The sequence below is a fragment of the Giraffa tippelskirchi genome, chromosome 5, assembly GCF_054371585.1.
Source record: "Giraffa tippelskirchi isolate mGirTip1 chromosome 5, T2T-mGirTip1v1.2.pri, whole genome shotgun sequence".
NCBI lineage: Eukaryota > Metazoa > Chordata > Mammalia > Artiodactyla > Giraffidae > Giraffa > Giraffa tippelskirchi.
In genome coordinates, this window is record NC_137279.1 from 102773273 (window position 1) to 102779723 (window position 6451).

The window sequence follows — 6451 nt, forward strand, 5'->3', positions numbered from 1 at the left end:
ACATTCCTACCTAAATTCAGAGGGTTAATTAAAAAATGATATGGGGTGGGGGATGAGAAACAAAGGGATAAGAAAGTAGTTTATGATTATGATGGCAGAAAATGAGAGAGCAGGACTGTCATAATATGGCTCCTGCTTGTGTTCTTTATTGGAGGAAGTGCGAAGATCTAACTAGGTGGAATGAAACAGCAACCAAACAGATATCTAAAATAGAATGTGATAAATACTGTTCACGGTTATCAAGGGCACATTAAGAAAGGACACCTAATTTACTGTGGCAAGGAGGATGGTAAGAGAAGGAGAGTGTGACTTCCCATACAGAGTCAGTGACTTGTGCAAAGTCATGAGTTAAAAGAATGAGGCACATTTTGGGGGATCATATTGCTTGGTTTGGGTTTCACTGGTGGCTCAGATGGTAAAGAATCTGTCTGCAGTGAGGGAGTTCAACTGTGGGGTCAGGAACATCCTCTGGAGAAGGGGATGTCAATTATGTCCGACTCTTTGTGACCCATAGACTGTAGCTCGATTCTCCAGGCAAGAATACTGGAGTGGGTTGCCATGCCCTACTCGGTATCATCCAGACCCAGGGATTGAAGCTGGGTCTGCCACATTGCGGGCAGATTCTTTGCCATCTGAGCCACTAGGTAAGCCTGAATGGTGGTGGCCACACAATTAAGGCTTTGGTTAGTGTATTTTGCAGAAGTGACTGAGCCGTACATGGTTGTCTTTCTAGCTCAGCAAAAAGGCAAAGACAGGGGTCGTAAAGAGGTTACTACTATAATTGCACATTAACTAATTGAACCAAATAGCTTATACTTTTTAAAAGTCCCTAAAGAAGAATTTGTAGCATGTGTGACATAGTTTGAGGTAGAAGGAGCAAATTGAGTCTCACATCCTTTTAATCATTACAGGGAGGGTTGACCCAACAGTCAACTATCTTGAGCAATTTAATCACTCTGTTCTAATAAAGTTTATTTCAAGTGCTGTGATTGAATCCATGTTTTAGATTAGAAAAAGTGTTGGAAATTTGAGTTCCATATACTCATCAACACTGGAGTAATTTTTTTTTCTTCCATAACCTTCATTAACTGAGCACATTATTAGGCATTTTACATGTATTACACAGTCCTCATAACCATTTTCCCAGGTTGCCCAAGGTCACATAGCAAGTTGAAGTACTTGGGTTCAAATCCAGCACTGATAGACATCCAACCACTACATATACTTATTCCTAAATTATGATGTAGACGTGTTTGTTCTAAGCACTATTTCACTTTGTCCTATCAGGTTATTAGTTTTTATTTTTTGGAAAATGTTTTTGTTTTATATATATATGCAATTTCATTTTATTATTTCTATCTCTTTTTCATTTCCTTATCTGTCATTTTTCCCTTTATTCCTTTTGAATAATTTTTACTCTTGGGTACTTGTTGGCCTTTTCTCATTCTTGGTTTGTAGCACATTTTATTTGCTCCTTTTACATTTGATCTTAATATTAATTCACTTTTCTACATCTGATTCACTGAAGATTTAGCAAAATGATTTTTTAAAATAAATCTCCCTCTTTTTTCTTATGTCCTTTTGCTCATTCTCTTTCTCCCCCCTACATTTTCTATTCCTTTCCATTTTACTTCATTTCTCTAGATGCTGCTTTTACTTAGGAGTTACTGTTCTACTACAACTTTACTTCTGTAAGTGAGAGCTTTAAAATTAACTGTTAGACTTACTCATTTTTATATCCTAATTTATCTTACCTTCTGTTGATTTCATAACATACTGTGTTCTCTTATCAGTCAATGCAGATATGCCCCTGCTTTAAGGAATCCCTTTACACAATATTACAAACACTGCAAGAATTCTTCAAGAACAAGCTCCTCTAGTTTGTCCTCAGTATTTGGGGCTTCAGCTCTCACTTGTGTTGCTGATAGCTCCAAATGTACCTGTCTGTGCTCACATTGAGATCTAGATCCAGTTATTTTGCTGCTTGTTGGATATCTGTGTTTTGAGTATTCCATAAAACTTTAGTGCACTTAAAACACCTTATTGCCTTCAAAGTTAAAACCTATCCTGTGCTTCCTAAGGAATTTCTAACTTTCAGACATCACCTGCCACTCCTTTACCTCAGCTACAAGTCAGGAATTGCATGTGACTCCTCAGTTTTCTCCCACCACCTCTCAACTATTAAAACTTCGTTTTCTTAACCTCCAAAATATTCATCATTTATCACTTCCTTTATTTTTGGCCTAAGATTCAAGCTCTCGTTCAAGCTCTCTAAGTTGGTCTCCTATAACGGCCTCCTTACACATGTCCCTCTTTCATCCCAGTATTACTAATACCAAAGATTTTCATAAAGAGCCAATCATGCCCCATTTCCTATAGTATAAAAGATTACGTACCCCAGTCTGCCTTCCACAGTGTGACCTCATATCCTTTCAGACCCATACGCCACTCCCCACCACCTCTTTGTTTCATCCACACCTAATTCTCTAGCTTTATCTAATCAGTCAGGTTACCCCTTTACCTTGGCTCATTGGTACCTTCTTTCCAGAACTTTGTGTGTGTGCACCTTATTCCTTTTCATTTCCAACCTACTAAAGTTCTGTTCATCTCAAAGACCCAGCTCTAACACCTCTTTTGTAAAGCCTAACATTCTCACATCCTCCTTCCTACCAACCTGAGAGAAGTTGTGGTTTCAAACCTCCCATAGCAACGTGCTCGTATTTTCAGCATAGAACCTACCAATTAAAAATAGCAGTTTGTGTGTACTTGTCTCCTTGGCTGTATACCATGTGAGTCCCCTAAGGTCAAGACCGATTGAAGTAATGTCTTTGAATCCTTGGCACTCGGTACAGAGACATGTTGGAGGTACTCAGCAAATAATTGTAGAATGAGTGCCATTGAATTATGAAAAACTTATGCACATGTTTTCTGGAACTAGATTGTTCTTCAAGTCATGGATATACACATAATTTTAATAGAAGGGGAAAACAACGTGCGGTAAAATGGTATAGGCCTAATAAGGGAATAGGAAGGAAAGAGGCACATTAAAAAGTCAGAACGAAAGAGACCAACAGAAAGATAAGAAAGAAAATACAGCAAATGAAATTGGTTCTTTAAAGCAGAAACAATTTAAAGATAAAAAGGGTGACGAGTAGGGTGTGGAGTCAAATTAGACGTGAAGTGAAAGCACAAAAGTCAGGGCAGACTTTGTCAGGAAATGTTTCCAGTTGACCTCAGAGCCTATGGTTGCTTTTATGTATAATGGATAATATTAAATGAGCTTTTCATGTCACTTAAGTCCTTACCAATTTGTCATCAGACAAAGTGACTCTAGTTCAGTGATAATTACCTTGACCCAGATGCCATGTCAAGTAAGACCTTATTTACCATGCAAGAAATAAACTGGCTAAAGGGTTAGTTTTGCCCAACCGATAGTGGTTTGCACCCGCCAGACTTCACTCAAGGATTCCCCCCCAAATAGTGTAGGTAGGCAATGAGATTTGATCTACAGTCTAAGGTGGCTCTGTGGTAAAGAATCCTGCCATTGCAGGAGCCCCAGGAGATGGAGGTTCAATCTCTGGGTCAGGAAGATCCCCTTGAGGAAGAAATGCCAACCTACTCCAGTATTCTTGCCTGGGGAATCCCATGGACAGAGGAGCCTGGCAGGCTATAGTCCATGGGGTCCTGAATAACTGGACATGACTGAGCAACTGAGAATGCATGCACACACAGTCTGGCTATATTGCGGTATTTAAGATGCTTTTGCACAGTCCACTTCTCTGGCCATGACTTGCTGTTTCCAGAAGAGGGCAGCAAAATTCCAATCTGAGGAGTCTTCACCACTTCCTCAAAGTAAAGCAGTATTTCCTTGAGAGGAAAACAACTGTACTGTAAACAGAAAACAGCCCTTAAAATTTAATGATCTTTTAGGTGACAGATGAGGGAAATCCAAGTACTATAAATGCCATAACAAGCAGTCACTCATTTCAAATAATATTTTCCTTCTCCGTAATCTCTGAAGAAAATAATTGGGGCTGTTTCTTTAATCTCATTTTAACAATTTGACCTGTGTAACCAGAACCCATCCCCTCATCTCCAGCCAGTTTTTCCATTTAACCCCAGATTTTCATATATCACACTGCGCTGGTTTTTAAATAAAAATGGTTCTAATAGAAAAGATGTTCAGGCCTGATTCTTTCCATTTAAGATGCCTGGCTAAGTCCAAAGAATGATTTCCAAAGGTGTCCAAATGTCTGTCATGGAGTTTGTACCATTGGAGCAAATGTTATCTGTATCCTCTGTATCTGATCTTTCTTATTTTTTATTATTTCAGTTTGTTTTGAAATATCCTTGTGCTTTTAGACCTTCTAAGGACTCAGCAGCTAACGTTTAAACTGATCTTTTGTTGTTGTTTTTGAACTGTTGTTAATAGCATATATGGTACTCTCATACTTGTTTTCATGTGAGGTTGATAGCCACGGTCACTGTTTTACAGATAAATTTTCTCATCTGTAAGCAGAATAGCTGCTCTTTGCTTAGAAAAGTGCAAGGAGGTGCCTCATGACAAAAGAGTCCCGAGGGGTGGGTATTTTCCCTTTCCTAATAAATGATAGAAGAGCTGATTCAGAATCTGATGCTTTTTTGATCTGCTCTACTACAATCAGAGATGGGGTAGAAAGGCTTTCAGTTACAGTTTTTCATTTTCTTCTGCTTTTGTTGGTTCATTTCTGGCTCTGCACTTTTGAAAAAAATGATCTGTTTCTCGCTCTACCCCCTGTTTTGCCACCCCCCAAGTCAGAGTCTTCTTTCCATTCCAGCTAAACCTCTTCCTGTTCTTAAGAATTGCATCACATTCTTGGCTTACTGTAGACCAACATCCCCACATTGGCACCAGGGAGTGTATGGGCCTTCTTTATTGGTTGAAAGTTCTTGTATGGTGAGCACGCAATATGTCACTCACTTCCTGACTTCCAGCCCTGGCTGAATTTGTCTCTTGGAAAAAAAAATATACTTCTCAGATTTTTGTTTGTTTATAATTCCCCTTTACTTTGGCCATATCCTTGGAATGAGCAAGATTTTCCCAAGTAGAAGCCATGTTGAAGGCCTTTTGAAGTAGAGGGTATGTGTGCCTCAATGAATGAGCTGTCTACCTTGTTCCTAATTTTTCACTTCACCCTCACTTTTAACCCAGTCTAATCAGCATTGGCTCCCACCGTGTTGAAGGGTTGAAAGGCCTTTCACTAAACAGTCATCTTTCCCCAACCCCCAGTATTACCAAAAACAATGGATACGTCAGTCTCTAACTTGACTCTGCACAGCTTCTGATGTTATTGACCTCCTTGACAGACTCACCATCTTCCTTCAGTTTCCACACAGTTATTATTTTCCTGCTGTAGTCGTGGCTCTTCAATATCCTTTGCAAGTTCCTCTTTCTCTAGTGTTAGTGTTCCTTAAGACCCATCCTATGTCAGCCTCTTTCCTTTACATTTTCTCTGAGAAGTCATATCCCCTTTCATGGCTTTTGTTGAGATCTCTATGCCAGTGACTTCCAAATCTCTACTTCTTCTAACTCCAGACTCAACTGCCTTCTAGAATCTCTCCACCTGGAAATTCCTGAAACCATATTAGCACACTCCTTCAAACTATTCCTCCTCTAATGTTCCTCATCTAAATATATGTCACAATATCCACCCAGATGCTCTAGCCAGAAACCTAGGGTACATCCTTGATTACTCTTTTGCTCACCCTCCACCTTCCATCAATAACCAAGTCCAGTAAAATCTAGTTCTTTGGATTTACCCACTTACCCTTATCCCTATCTGGCCTAAGTGATCACCTCTGGATTCTTTGCTAGTTTCTTGCCTCTAGTTTTTCTCCCCTTGAATCATTTTCTACCAGTCACCAGAAAGCTTTTTATAAGTGTAATTCTGATAAATTCACCTCCTTTATTTAAAATCATTTACTTGCTTCCCACTGTCCTTAGGCTAGAGCTCAAACTCCTTAGCATGGCTTATAAGCTCTTCCTGATCGGCAACCTGCCTACCTGCTATCAGTCTGTGCTCCAGTCCCACTGGATTCCAGTGTTTCAAATATATACCACTTCCTCTTGCTTCTTGACCTTCACAAATACTCTTTGCTTTGCCTGGAATGCTGTATCAGAACCTCAAACATACCTAGTCTAAATTCTATGCCCAAATTGTCATTTCTCTGATTCCTCAATCATAATTGAATTTGGACACTTAATTCTAAATTAACTCTTGAATTAAAACCCAAATTAATCTTATCCCAGCTGATGTATTTCTTATTTCTCTGAAAAATACCATCCAAGGGTATGTTCTAATGAAAAATGTATTTGAACTAATTAGATCAGGATTGACTTTTACCATAGCTGAATATAAACTGGAACATATTTTTTAAATTACTGGAATGTTTCCTTGATTATTATTCATCA